Consider the following 14,079-nt stretch of genomic DNA (forward strand, 5'->3'; position numbering starts at 1 on the left):
GTAGATCTCTAGTTCTGGGGAGGCACTCATGGGAAAAGAGAGGTCACCAGAGGCCTGTTCCAGAACTAGTTGAAGAAAATTTAAAAAACAGATCCAATGCCTGGGCTCTAGTGTGTTAGCTATCATAACAATGACCGTGGAGTTACTCAGTTTTCTTATCTGAATAGCCAGTCAGGGGATAAAGAACAGATAAAGAGTATTCATCAACCCTGTTTATTATTATCCTCACTGGGATATTCTATAGCCCAAACTCTGATAATCTTCTGGGACTTTCAATGGGAACACACTCTCTTTAACCAAAAGTGCCCAATTGTGAGGGCACATCTGACCTTTTCTCCATCTGGTTGGTGCCCGCAGAAATGCCATCTCCTTCTACTGCCTTAGTCTGGGCTGCTTTATGACTTTCATAGGGCTTTGGCGCTCTTGCCTTCATGTGCCTCCTTTTCCATAAAAGATATTAAAAATTATATTTTTTGATTATGTTGGTATAAAGACAAATATAATCCAGGATGGGGTCATTATTATATGTTTTTCTTCTGATATTAAAAGAAATTACAAGTAAAACATTTTTTTAAAAGATTTTATTTATTTATTTGACAGAGATAGAGACAGCCAGCGAGAGAGGGAACACAAGCAGGGGGAGTGGGAGAGGAAGAAGCAGGCTCATAGCGGAGGAGCCTGATGTGGGGCTCGATCCCACAATGCCAGGATCACGCCCTGAGCCGAAGGCAGATGTTTAACTGCTGTGCCACCCAGGCGCCCCACAAGTAAAACATTTTTATCAGGGGCTAAAAGCCCTGTGACACTGAGCTCAGGGTGCCTCCTGGGAAAGTCAGCCTTGTTCTCACTCAGTCTGAGACATGCCTGCCTCATCTCTCTGCCTCAGCACTGCTCTGTGAAGGATCCGGAACCCACACTCCAACGCCCCTTGCCGAGAAGTCTGTGCTCAGGCAGCCTGAACGCAAACAGCTGACGACCTGCCCTCAGCCCCACCATCCTCGGTGTCCTCGTTTGTGGAGCGTAGGTAATGATACCAGGTACCTCACTGATTTCTTACCAAGGTCACCTGAGAGCAGGTATTCACCCCCCCCCACAGGCTCTCACATGTGGTAGATACCTTGTGTATGACAGCTGCACGTACTTCATGTGGCCGCTCTTCCTAGGTTGTGAGTGTAATAACCCCCCAGAAGGAGCCCCTGGAGGAAATCTGGTTGATTATTTGATGATTGGACCCCTTCCTTGCCCTGACACATCTGCAGAAGGGTTTTGATGAGGAGGTCCAGGTGGATCATATGTAGTCAATGCCATTCCTCCATAACAGCTCCTACACAAAGAGGTGGAGAAGGACCTCTAAGCCTACATCATATATATATATATATATATATATATATATATATATATATATATATATATATATATATATATATATTTAATAATATTTTTAAAATTATATTATATTAGTCACCATACAGTACACCCCTAGTTTTTGATGTAAAGTTCCATGATTCATTACTTGTATGTAACACCCAGTGCACCGTGCAATACGTGCCCTCCTTAATACCCATCACCAGGCTATCCCATTCCCCACCCCCCTCCCCACTGACGCCCTCAGTTTGTTTCCCAGAGTCCATAGTCTCTCATGGTTCATTCCTCCTTCTGTTTACCCCCCCTTTCTTCTTCTTTCTTCTCCTACCGATTTTCCTACTTCTTATGTTCCATAAATGAGTGAAACCATATGATAATTGTCTTTCTCTGCTTGACTTATTTTGCTCAGCATTATCTCCTCCAGTCCCATCCATGCTGCAGCAAATGTTGAGAAATCGTTCTTTTTGATGGCTGAGTAATATTCCATTGTATATATGGACCACATCTTCTTAATCCAGTCATCTGTTGAAGGGCATCTCAGCTCCTTCCACGATTTAGCTATTGTGGACAATGCTGCTATGAACATTGGGGTGCATATGGCCCTTCTCTTCACTACATCTGTATCTTTGGGGTAAATACCCAGTAGTGCAATTGCTGGATCATAGGTTAGCTCAATTTTTAACTTTTTAAGGGACTGCCACACTGTTTTCCAAAGTGGCTGTACCAACTTGCATTCCCACCAACAATGTAGGAGGGATCCCCTTTCTCCACATCCTCTCCAACATTTGTTGTTTCTTGCCTTGTCAATTTTTGCCATTCTGACTGGCATAAGGTGGTATCTCAATGTGGTTTTGATTTGAATTTCCCTGATGGCTAATGATTTTGAACATTTTTTCATGTGTCTGTTAGCCATTTGTATGTCTTCATTGGAAAGTGTCTGTTCATATCTTCTGCCCATTTTTTGATTTGTTTATTTGTTTCTCATGTATTGAGTTTGAGAAGTTCTTTGTAAATCTTGGATACCAGTCTTTTATCTGTAGTGTCATTCGCAAATATATTCTCCCATTCCGTGGGCTGCCTCTTAGTGTTTTGGGACTGTTTCCTTGGCTGTGCAGAAGCTTTTTAGCTTGATGAAGTCCCACAAGTTCATTTTTTCTTTTGTTTCTCTTGCCTTTGGAGATGTGTCATGAAAAAAGTTGCTGTGGCTGATATCAAAGAGGTTGCTGCCTATGTTCTCCTCTATGATTTTGATGGATTCCTGTCTCACATCGAGGTCTTTCAACCATTTGGAGTTTATCTTTGTGTATGGTGTGAGACAGTGGTCAAGTTTCATTCTTTTGCATGTAGCTGTCCAATTTTCCCAGCACCATTTCTTGAAGAGACTGTCTTTTTTCCACCGGATGTTTTTTCTTGCTTTGTCAAAGATTAGTTGCCCAAAGAGCCGACGGTCCATTTCTGGGTTCTCTATTCTGTTCCATTGGTCTATGTGTCTGTTTTTGTGCCAGTATCATGCTGTCTTTGTGATCACAGCTTTGTAGTAGAGCTCGAAATCCAGCACTGTGACGCCCAGCTTTGTTTTTCCTTTTCAACAATTCCTTGGCAATTTGCTGCCTTTTCTGGTTCCACACAAATTTAAGGGCTGTTTGTTCCAGTTCTTTGAAAAATGTCATTGGTATTTTGATCGGGATGGCACTGAAAGTGTAAATTGCTCTGGGTAGCATAGACATTTTAACTATATTAATTCTTCCTATCCATGAGCATGGAATATTTTTCCATCTTTTTGTGTCTCCTTCAGTGTCTTTCAAGAGTGATTTGTAGTTTCTAGAATATAGATCCTTTACGTCTCTGGTTAAGTTAATTCTGAGATAACGTATGATTTTTGGTGCTATTGTAAATGGAATGGATTCCCTAATTTCTCTTTCTTCAGTCTCATTGTTCATGTATAGAAATGCAACTGATTTCTGAGCATTGATTTTGTGTCCCACCACATTGCTGAATTGCTCTATAACTTCTAGTAGTTTGGGGGTGGATTCTTTTGGGTTTTCCATATAGACTATCATGTCATCTGCGAAGAGAGACATTTTGACTTCTTCTTTGCCGATTTGGATACCTTTTATCCCATTTTGTTTTCTGATTGCTGTTGCAAGGACTTCTAGTACTATGTTGAATAATAATGGCGAAAGTGGGCATCCCTGTCGTGTTCCTGATCTTAAGGGAAAGGCTTCCAGCTTTTCCCCATTGAGAATATTTGCTGTAGGCTTTTCATAGATGGTTTTTATGAGATTGAGGAATGTCCCCTCTATCCCTACACTCTGAAGGGTTTTAATCAGGAAAGGATGCTGTATTTTGTCAAATGCTTTTTCTGCATCTATTGAGAGGATCATATTATTCTTGACTCTTTTCTTGTTGATATGATCTATCACACTGAACGATTTGTGAATGTTGAACCACCCTTGCATCCCAGGGATGAATCCCACTTGTTGGATTTTTTAATGTACTGTTGGATCCTATTAGCTAGGATCTTGTTGAGAATTTTGGCGTCCATATTCATGAGGGATATCAGTCTGTAATTCTCCTTTTTGATGGAGTCTTTGCCTGGTTTGGGGATCAAGGTAATACTGGCCTCATAGAATAAGTTTGGTAGTTTTCCTTCTGTTTCTATTTTTTGAAACAGCTTCAGGAGAATAGGTATTATTTCTTCTTTGAATGTTTGGTAGAATTCCGCGGGGAATCCGTCAGGCCCTGGAGTCTTGTTTTTCGGGAGGTTTTTGATAACTGCTTCAATCTCTTGATAATTAATTGGTCTATTTAAAAAATCGATTTCTTCCTGTTTCAGTCTTGGTAGTTTATAGGTTTCCAGGAAGGCATCCTTTTCTTCCAGGTTGTTTAATTTGTTGGCATAAAGTTGTTGATAAAAGTTTCTAATGATCCTTCCTATTTCATTGGTGTTGGTTGTGATCTCTCCCCTTTCATTCATAATTTTATTAATTTGGGTCCTTTCTCTATTCTTTTGAATAAGTCTGGCCAGTGGCTTATCAATCTTATCTATTCTTTCAAAGAAACGGCTTCTAGTTCTGTTGATCTGCTCTACTGTGCTCCCGGTTTCTAATTCATTGATCTCTGCTCTAATCTTGATCAACTGCTTTCTTGTGCGTGGGTTAGGCCTGTTCTTCTGTTCCAGCTCCAGCTTCTTGAGGTGAGAATATAAAAACTGCATTTTAGATTTTTCTATTCTTTTGAGTGAGGCTTGGATGGCTATGTATTTTCCCCTTAGGACTGCCTTTGCAGTGTCCCATAGGTTTTGGACTGTTGTGTTTTCATTCTCGTTGGTCTCCATAAATTGTTTAAATTGATTTTTGATTTCCTGGTTTATCCAATCATTCTTGAGCAGGATGGTTCTTAGTTTCCAAGTGTTTGAGTTTCTTCCAAATTTTTCCTTGTGATAGAGTTCCAATTTCAAAGCATTGTGGTCTGAGAATATGCAGGGAATAATTTCAGTCTTTTGGTATCGGTTGAGACCTATTTTGTGATCCAGAGCATGGTCTATTCTTGAGAATGTTCCATGGGCATTAGAATAGAATGAGTATTCTTTGGTTCTGGGGTGTAGTGTTCTATATATATCTATGAGGTCCATCTGGTCTAGTATATCAGTCAAAGCTCTTGTTTCTTTGTTGATTTTCTGCTTAGGTGATCTGTCTATTGCTGATAGTGGAGTGTTGAGGTCCCCTACTGTTAACATATTTTTGTCTATATGTCTCTTTATTCTGGTTAAGAGTTGGCTTGTGTATCTATCTGCTCCCCTGTTGGGGGCGTAGATATTTATAATTGTCATATCCACTTGTTGGATACATCCTTTAAGAATAATATAGTGTCCTTCTGTATCTCTAACTACAGTCTTTGGTTTAAAATCCAATCTGTCTGATATGAGAATTGCTACCCCAGCTTTCTTTTGAGGTCCATCGGCGTGAAAAATGGTTTTCCATCCCTTCACTTTCAGTCTGGATGTATCTTTAGGTTCAAGATGAGTCTCTTGTAGACAGCAAATGGATGGGTCATTTCTTTTTATCCAATCTGCAACCCTGTGTCATTTATGGGAGCATTTAGGCCATTCACATTGAGAGTGATTATTGAGAGATATGACTTTAATGATGTCATGTTGCCTGTAAAGTTTTTGTTTCTATAGATTGTAAATTTCTGTTCTGCATCACTCTTGGGGCCTTTTTACTTTTATGGAACCCCCCTTAATATCTCCTGTAGGGCTGGTTTCGTGGTTACGAAATTGGTCAGTGACTGGCAATCTTGTAAGGTCCTTATCTCTCCATCAATTCTGAATGACAGCCTTGCTGGATAAAGGGCCCCTGGCTGCATGTTTTTCTCAGATAGAGCTTTAAAAATGCTGTGCCAACCCTTTCTCTCATTCCAGGTCTGTGTAGACAGGTCTGACGTAATTCCGGTATTTTTGCCTTTGTACGTGAGAGATTTCTTGGCCCTGGCCGCTTTCAATACTGTATCCTTGGATCTAATATTTGCAAATTGCACTATGACATTATGTGGTGTAGGTTTGATATGCTTGAACTTGGGAGGGGTCCTCTCTGCCTCTTGGGCATGAATGCTTGTTTCCTTTGCTAGATTAGGGAAGTTTTCAGCTACAATTTGTTCAAATATCTCTTCTAGACCTCTCTCTTTCTCCACCCCCTCGGGATGCCGATGTTTCTGACATTGGAATGTTTCATTGAGTCAGTAATCTCCTGTAACCTACATTCTTGAGATTGGATTTTTTTGAGCCAAGTTTCTGTTTTAACTTTCTCTTCTACCATCCCATCCTCCAATTCACTAACTTCTTCTTCTGCCTCATTCACCCTGGCCATCAGAGCATCTAGTTTTGACTGCATTTGATTCATAGCATTTTTAATTTCTGCCAGATTCACTCTCATTTCCACCCTTAGAGATTCTATGTTCTCGTTAATATTTTCATTAATATTTTTTTTCAAGCCTACACATCATCTTGACCATTGTTGCTCCAAACTCCATTTCTGACAATTTGGTTATATCCATATCCATCAGTTCTGTAGCAGAAGCCACAGACTCATCTTTTCTTTGCTGGGGGGGATTTCTCCTCCTCGTCATTCTGATGAGGAGAGGTTGCGGGGTTGTCCAGAGCCCAAATTATTGACCAGGACCCAGGCAGTGTGTCCTTGTTTTATAGGGACCTTAGGGATGTGGGCTTCTTGATTTTTCAGCCTGCCTTCTGGGGGAGGGGCCTGCCGCACTGATACTCAGGCAACCCTGTTTGGGTAGAGTTGCCCCGTCCCCTGCGAGGGGGGATGGGGATGGGCACGCTGTGAGCCGGTATTTCTGGGCTTTTGTTTTCTGGCAGCTTTCCCTGGTGGTTTTCTGTGGCTCTTCTGAGAGTCAGAGCAGCAGTGGCCGAATCCCAGCCTCTGTCTCAGAACAGAGAGATCGCAGGCCACTCTCCACTGAGCTCTCTTGGCCACTTTAACTCTGTTTCTGTTGGTGCTGCTAAAAACACTGCAGCGTCCCGGGTTGTGCGCCCCACAGCCGCTCTCCCAGCCCTCACTTCCAGGGCTGGCATGTCTCTGTCTTTTGTGTTGCTAACACTGCCAGCCGCCCCTGGTTCCTGCGTGTGCTCCGGAGCTCTCTGTTCCAGTGTGGTTCGCGCACGCTCCAGAGCTCCGGTTTCCAGTCTGGTTGCGCGTGCGCTCTGAAGCTCCTGGTATCAGTCCGGTTCCAATGAGCTCTCCGGGGCTCCGGTTGTCAGGTCGCGCACACTCCCAAGCTCTTGGTTTCAGTCTAGTTCGAGTGAGTGCTCCGGGGCTCCGGTTTTCAGTATGGACGCACCCACGTTCCCGGGCTCACGGTCTCAGTCGGCTCTTTCGCCCGCTCCCCCGTGCAGGTGGCTACCGCTTCCCGGCGCCAGAACGCGGCGGCTCCCTCCCCCTTCCGTTTATCTTCCGATATCTGTGCGTGGATTCACGGCTCCCCGCTTCGTACCTCAAAACTCAGCGCTGGAGATGTTCATTTGTAGAGATCCAGATGCGTCTTCCTGTGTCTCAGGCTGGTTCCGTGGGTTTTCCGGATGGTCTGGAACCTATCCAGCTCGACTCAGGGGACCGGCTGAAAAAGGGGACCCCTACTCCTCCGCCATCTTAACTCCTCCACCTACGTCATATTTTGAAGAGTTGCTGGAACGCAGGAGCGGAAGCAGTGAATGAGACTGTTGCTGGGATTGCCGGCGCCATCAAACTGGACATCAAACTGTCCTGTCACAGAGCAGCCAGTGCCCAGGTACAAATTTCTGTTACAAAAAGGGGGGGGGTGCCGTTTTCCGGCTAGCTGCGGGCTGCGGGCTGCGGGCTGGTGGGTAAATGTCCAGCCCCTTCGCTGTGGCTGATTCAGGCACAGTGATCTGTGCTCCTAAAATCTAAAGAAAAAGTCTTGGCCTCTGGTGTTTTCTCAGCTCCGTTTTCAGAGAGGTGAATAGGTATTTTTTGGTCATGCTGAGGTTTATTTGTTCTGAAGTCTCTTCTGCTCTGTTGCGGGTCTCGAACTTCCCTAGTCTTCACAGGCAGCTTTGTAAAGAAGGGCGTTCATGTCGTGTCCTCCTGGCTTTGTTGCATTGCTTCAAACGTTTCCCCTCACGATGCCCGCCCAGAGGTTGCTGTCAAGCATGGTGATTACTGTTTCCCCGGCAGTCACTCTTCTGTTCCCTTCTGAGGTTTGTAAGGTGGGTCAGGCTCTACTGTGGAAGGAGCTGGGGTGAATCTTCCGGAGAGGCAGCTGGGGTGAAACGGCCGCCGCTGGGCTCGCACGCGAAGAAAACCCTGGCACTGTAATCCGCTGTTCTGTTTAGGTCCGGACCCGTCCAACACATGGAAAAACCCACGTGAAGAAAAACTCAGTGTTAAGAGAGAAAACCGGAGAAAATTACCCTAGGTGCAGGTTTGTCTGCACGCGACAGAAACCCTAAAATGAAGTACCTCAAATCAGGTGAAGGTTCTTTTTTCTCTGACGAAACAGAAGCCTGGAGGCAGGCAGCCCAGAGGGGCTACAGCCAGTGATGGGCTGGGGCTGGCTTGTTCCAGCTTTTGAGAACCGATTGCTGGCATCCCTGCCCACCTCTAAGTACAGTCACATCACAGTGGCAATTTGAAACTGGCCAGGGTGGAGTATTGATATCGCAGAAATTGGCAAGTGCTACAAATCAGGGGTTTGCCGTCCCGAGAGCCTGCGGTTTAACATTTCTGGGAAGATTAGAGACCCAGGTTCTTTCAATCCTACTACTCCACCATCCTTGCATGTGGCTCCTCTTCTTATGGTCCAAGTTGCTGCGAAAGTTCCAGACATTAAATTATAATCCAGCTGGCAAGAAGAAATAAAAAAAAAGAGGGGACGTATAGCTATTGGGCAGCACTAGTATTTTAAAGAGGTTTCTGGGAAGCTGCTATACAGCACTACTTTGGTCAGCACTTAGATACAGGGCTGTACCTAGCTGTAAGGGAGGCTGGGAAATGTAGTCTTTATTTGGGGATCCACCTGTCAAGCTTAAAGGTAGGGGTCTGTGGTAGACAGAGCTGTGAGATACTCCAGGGCTCTCTAGCTTATATAATCTCTGCTTGATTGTGTGTGGATCTTGCAAATATGATACCACTCCTGTGATTATGTTCCAGATTAATCAGCTTTAAGATAGGGAGATTATCCAGGTAGTCCTGACCTCTAAATCGGGTCTAGAGGTCAGAGATGGAGGAAGTTAGAGATCAGCAGCTCGAGAAAGATTCAACCTGTCATTGCTGGCTTGAAGGTTGTGTGTGTGTGTGGGGGTGCTCTGAGGCAAGGAATGCGGGCAGATCTAGGAGCTGAAGGTGGTCAGCTAGGAAATGGGATCTCTGTCTTATAACCACAAGGTGCTGAATTCTGACAAAAATAAAGATGCTGAGTTTGAAAGTGGGTTTTTCCCCCGAGCTTCCAGAGCCTGCCCAGCCTGGCTGACAACTTGATCTTAGCCCTGTGATACCCTGAGCAGTGAACCTAGATACTGCCAGAAATCTGACCTAAAGAACGGTGAGTGAGTTAATGGGGGCTGTTTTAAGCTCCTAAATTTGTGGTAAATTGTTATACAACAAATGAAAACTAATATAGAATCTATTACTATGGAAGAAATGAAAAATAGGTTTTGGAATATGCAACTTGCAGTCTTTGACTCAATGCACTAAAACCCCCAAATGTGTTGGATGTGTTAGAAGCCGAGGTTGGTGAGACCTAACTCCTTGCAGACATCTGTGGCCAAGATTAGGTTCTTGCAAACCTTTAATATGGAGAACACTAGTGTCTCTCACGATTGGGGTCCTTGGCCAAACCATATATCCTGACCCCCTACTTCCTTTCCTGCTCTGGAAATCTTTGTTCCATCAGCTGGAGGTCTGTAGTCAAGCAGCTTTTCAAGCTGTCTTTCTGCTAGTCCAAGTTGTTTTAATGGGGAGGGAGCCACCCAAGGAGAAGCCCCCCGGCCCCTCATCCAGTTGTGCAAGAGAGGAGGATGGAGTGTGTCCAGAGGAGGGTAGGGAGGTTTGGCCCCTTTGCTCCCCTACTAAGAGCTCTGCCCTCAGTGTGTCTTTGCTCTGTGTCCTTCTTCCTTTTGGAGTGAAGAGAAGCAAGGGTGTGGTCAAAAGAGGACTCTGTATTTCCATTTCTTAAAGCTTAGGACTTGGGGTTTCATTAGTCACAGGACCCCTAGTCCTCTTTGTGTGACAAAAACCTCCTTAACTGAAAATATTACTTTTATGCTTTCCCCTCACCCTCAAAATTCCACAATGGCTCTGAGGACATGGAGGACCTAGGACTTGAACCCTGTTTGGTTCCAAAGCCCATTATCTCAACTACTGAGTGATTCCCAGAGGAACTGCTCAGTCGGAGACAATGGAGGGGTCAGGGTTGCATTTTCCTGATAACGACAAAGGATTGATGCTTAAGCAGCAGAAAGAGAAGTGTGAGCAGATGGAGAATAAATTGGAATAGGGATGATTTTTAAAGCAGTTGGATTAATCTGGGATTTCTTGTGTATGTGGTAGCCTTTCCAGAAGAATCACAAATATGACACCAAAGTCCTTGGTGAATAATGATGATAATAATAATAATAACAATAATAATAATGATCATCATCATCATGAAAATCTTTAATATAGATATTCTTGGAGATGGGGTGATAAAGGAAGGAGCATACCATACAATGTACCATGAAACTTTGACCATTGTCTTTACCGTTGCCTCTGCCAGGGTACCACATGGCAGTCCTGTGTCCTGATCTCATCTGTCTCCTTCTAATCTTCCTATTTCCTCAGTCTCTCTTCTCTTTCCCATCTTCTTACCTCTTCTTCAACAGGTAGCTCCAAACCCTTACTAACATAACTCATTTAGCCTCTCCCTCGGATGTTTCCAATAAGTCCACTTCCTCAGAACCAAAGTGACCCAATGACCGGGCCCAAGAACTCCCTTGAAGGGTTGGGAAAGCAAGAAGCTGTGAGAGGTTTACTGCAGTATATTTGTACCCATGGCATTAGGAACTACAGCCATTTTCAGTGCACAGAGTGTAGGTATGTGGATACCTGGGCACCTGACATTGGGCATATATCTCAAGATCTTGGACTCAATCATGTGGTGTCCTAGTGTGTGCCAGGTGCTCTGCTGGGTGTCAGACATTGAGTAGTGTCCCAGACAGACATGGCATCAGCCCTTGGGGCACACTCTTGTTGGGGGTGGGGGTGGAGATACAAATTGTGAGCAATGCTATAAGGTGAAAGAAAGCCATGCTACTAAAGTGAATAATAGGAGGGAAATCAACCTTTTTAGGAAGGGACACTGAAGCCGAGGGATGAGAAGGAGCCAGCCAGGAAAAGAGACTCTGTTACCCAAGAGATGGAACAGCATGTTGAAGGCCTGGAGGAAGGTAGGGCCTTGGTGAATTAGGGGAGCAGAAAGGACAAAGTGGGCTTTGGCTTAATAAGCAGGTGTGGGGAACAGGCAGCACATGCAGGGCTTCAGGTCGCCCTGAGATAGAGTAAGCTTTTTAAAATTGGTGTTTGGATATGATTTTTAAAAATCTGCATATTCCTGGGGCTGCTGTAACAAAGTACCACAAACTGTGTGGCTTAAAACAACAGAAACTTATTTTGTCTCAGTTCTGTAGGCTACACGTCTCAAATCAAGGTCTCCGCAGGGCCATGCCTTCTCTGCAACTCTGGATAGAGTCCTTCTTTGCCCCTGTGAACTTCTGGTTGCGGCCTGCAATCCCTGGCGTTCCTTAGCTTGTGGCTCTGACGCTCAGCTGCATTTGTGTTCACGTGGTGTTCTCTCTCATCATGACAACTGGCATGTTGGACTAAGGGCCCATCCTGCTCTAGGATGGCCTTATTTTAACGGATGACATCTGCAATGACCCCATTCCCACAGAAGGTCGTAGTCTGAGTTACAGGTGGTTCGGTCTTCAACATATCTTTTTGGGGGACATAATTCAACCCATAAAACTGGTGAGGAAATAGTATATTCTACCATGTAATGAAGAAATTGGCCCTTTTTCCTTAGATACTTAATTGTTCCAAAGCTGTCAGCGTCTTAAGTTCTAGCATATTTTGTGCTAACTCGAATATGGTAAATTCCTATTCAACATGTGGAATTTGTTGCAATGACAGTTGACCCTTGAACAACACAGGTTTGAACTGTGTGGGTCCACTTATACACAGATTTTTTTACAGTACACCCCTGTAAATGTATTTTCCTCCTTATTTTCTTAATAACCTTTTCTTTTCTCTGACTTACTATAAGAATATAATAAGTAATATGTATAAATACAAAACATACATTACCTGACTGCTTATTTAGTTGGTAAGGCTTCCTGCTTATGTTATTTGTAAGGCTTCCAGTCCACAGTAGGCTATTAGTAGTTGAATTTTTGGGGAGTCAAAAGTTATACATACATTTTTGGCCATGTGAGGTTGGAGGAGGGTCAGTGCCTTCAATCCCCACATTATTGAAGGGTCAAACTGTATATTATAATCATGACTGCCATTGGAATACAAACTAAATAGAAACCTATCTCCTAGGAGAAGCTTGCAACCTAGTTCAGGGGCAGACCTGGACATTAATGCAATTAGAGAAAAAAGAGTGTCCATATATTTTCATTATGTTCTGATCCAGAAATGGGTGCAGTAGAGCCTAGAAAAGTATGTTAAATATGGGATGTGGACTGCATTTGCCAGGATGTTTTTGACTGTCATAGAAAATTCAGAATTAACTGGCATAAACAATAAAGGGGATTCGGAGATAGAAGATAAATGAAAGCTCTGAGCATGTGATGTGTAATTGATTGAGGTGTAGAGAAGTGGAGGCAGGAAGATCAATGAGCAAGCTTTGAGGTAATACCCACAAGAGGTTCTGAAGTCCTGAAACAGGAAGACAGTGGAGGAAATGGACGTTTTTGCAGACATTTTGAGGGAAGATCTCCAGCATTTGATGAGAGGTGGCAGGGGAATCAATGATTATTTCAAGATGTTGATTCTGAAAGATGAAAAGTACTGAAGTGCTACTAACAGAGAATGAGGGCTGGGGAGGAGAGCTGGTTTATGGGACAGAGAGAGAAGGAATAGTGGGTTTCAGCCACTTTGACTTCACAATAACAGTAGACTATCAACAGGGAGCTGGATAAATGACACAGGGCAGTGTCAAAGTCAAGAAAGGGATTTCCAAGGGGAGTGGTGTCGAAGAAGATGGAATTCATGATCTCTGTGGATTTAAGATTCAGGCCTAGAGATTAGACATAAGGAAGATAATAAAACATGGAAGAAGGTTAAAAATGGTCTATATACAAAAACACAAAATGAAATCAATCATGACTGGTATGGTAGAAGCTGTTGGTTACCTCCACCATAAATATTCCTTTGTTCTTCCTTAATGTATTAGTTATCTATTGCTGTGTAACAAAGTACCAAAAAGTTGTGACTTAAAGCAACATATATTTATCATCCCACAGTTTCTGTGGATCAGAAGGCTGGGTATGACTTAGCTGGGTCCTTTCTTTAGGGTCTCACAGAGCTGGAGTCGAGGTGTTATCTGACTGCATTTGTATCTGGAGGCTTGACTGGGGAAGAATCCACTTCTAAGGTCAGTCAGGTTGTTAGCAGAACTTATTTCCTATGATTGTAGGACTGAGAATCCTGGCTCGTTGCTGTCTCAGCTCCTAGAGACCATCCTCAGCTCCTTGCCATGTGGGCCTCCCAGCATGGCCACTTATTTCTTCAAATCCAGTTTGGAGGAGAGAGTCTCTAGAATGAATCTTAGCAAGACAGAATCGTATATGATGTAACATAATCGCAGAGCTAACATTCCATCACTTTTTCCATATTTTATTGTCTGGAAGCAAGTCACAGATTCCACCCAGAAGGTGGGGATCTTTGGGGGTTACCTCAGAGTCTGTCTGCTATACTTAATGACCTCAATTTTGTTAGGGATCTTCATGTATCTAGTTCTAGATCATGGTTGATCTAAGCTAACTGTCATACTGTTTCCTGCTTTCTCAATCTCTCTTGCTGTGAGAAGGGGTCATATGAACCATGTATGGCAATGACAACTAAGTACAAGTCTCTTTGGAGGTTCTGAGAAATCTTTTGGGCTCCTCTTATAAACGGCAAAGAATGCAGTTGGCAT

The sequence above is a fragment of the Ursus americanus genome, chromosome 25 (assembly GCF_024610735.1).
Source record: "Ursus americanus isolate L20-20 chromosome 25, mUrsAme1.1.p, whole genome shotgun sequence".
Classification (NCBI taxonomy): domain Eukaryota; kingdom Metazoa; phylum Chordata; class Mammalia; order Carnivora; family Ursidae; genus Ursus; species Ursus americanus.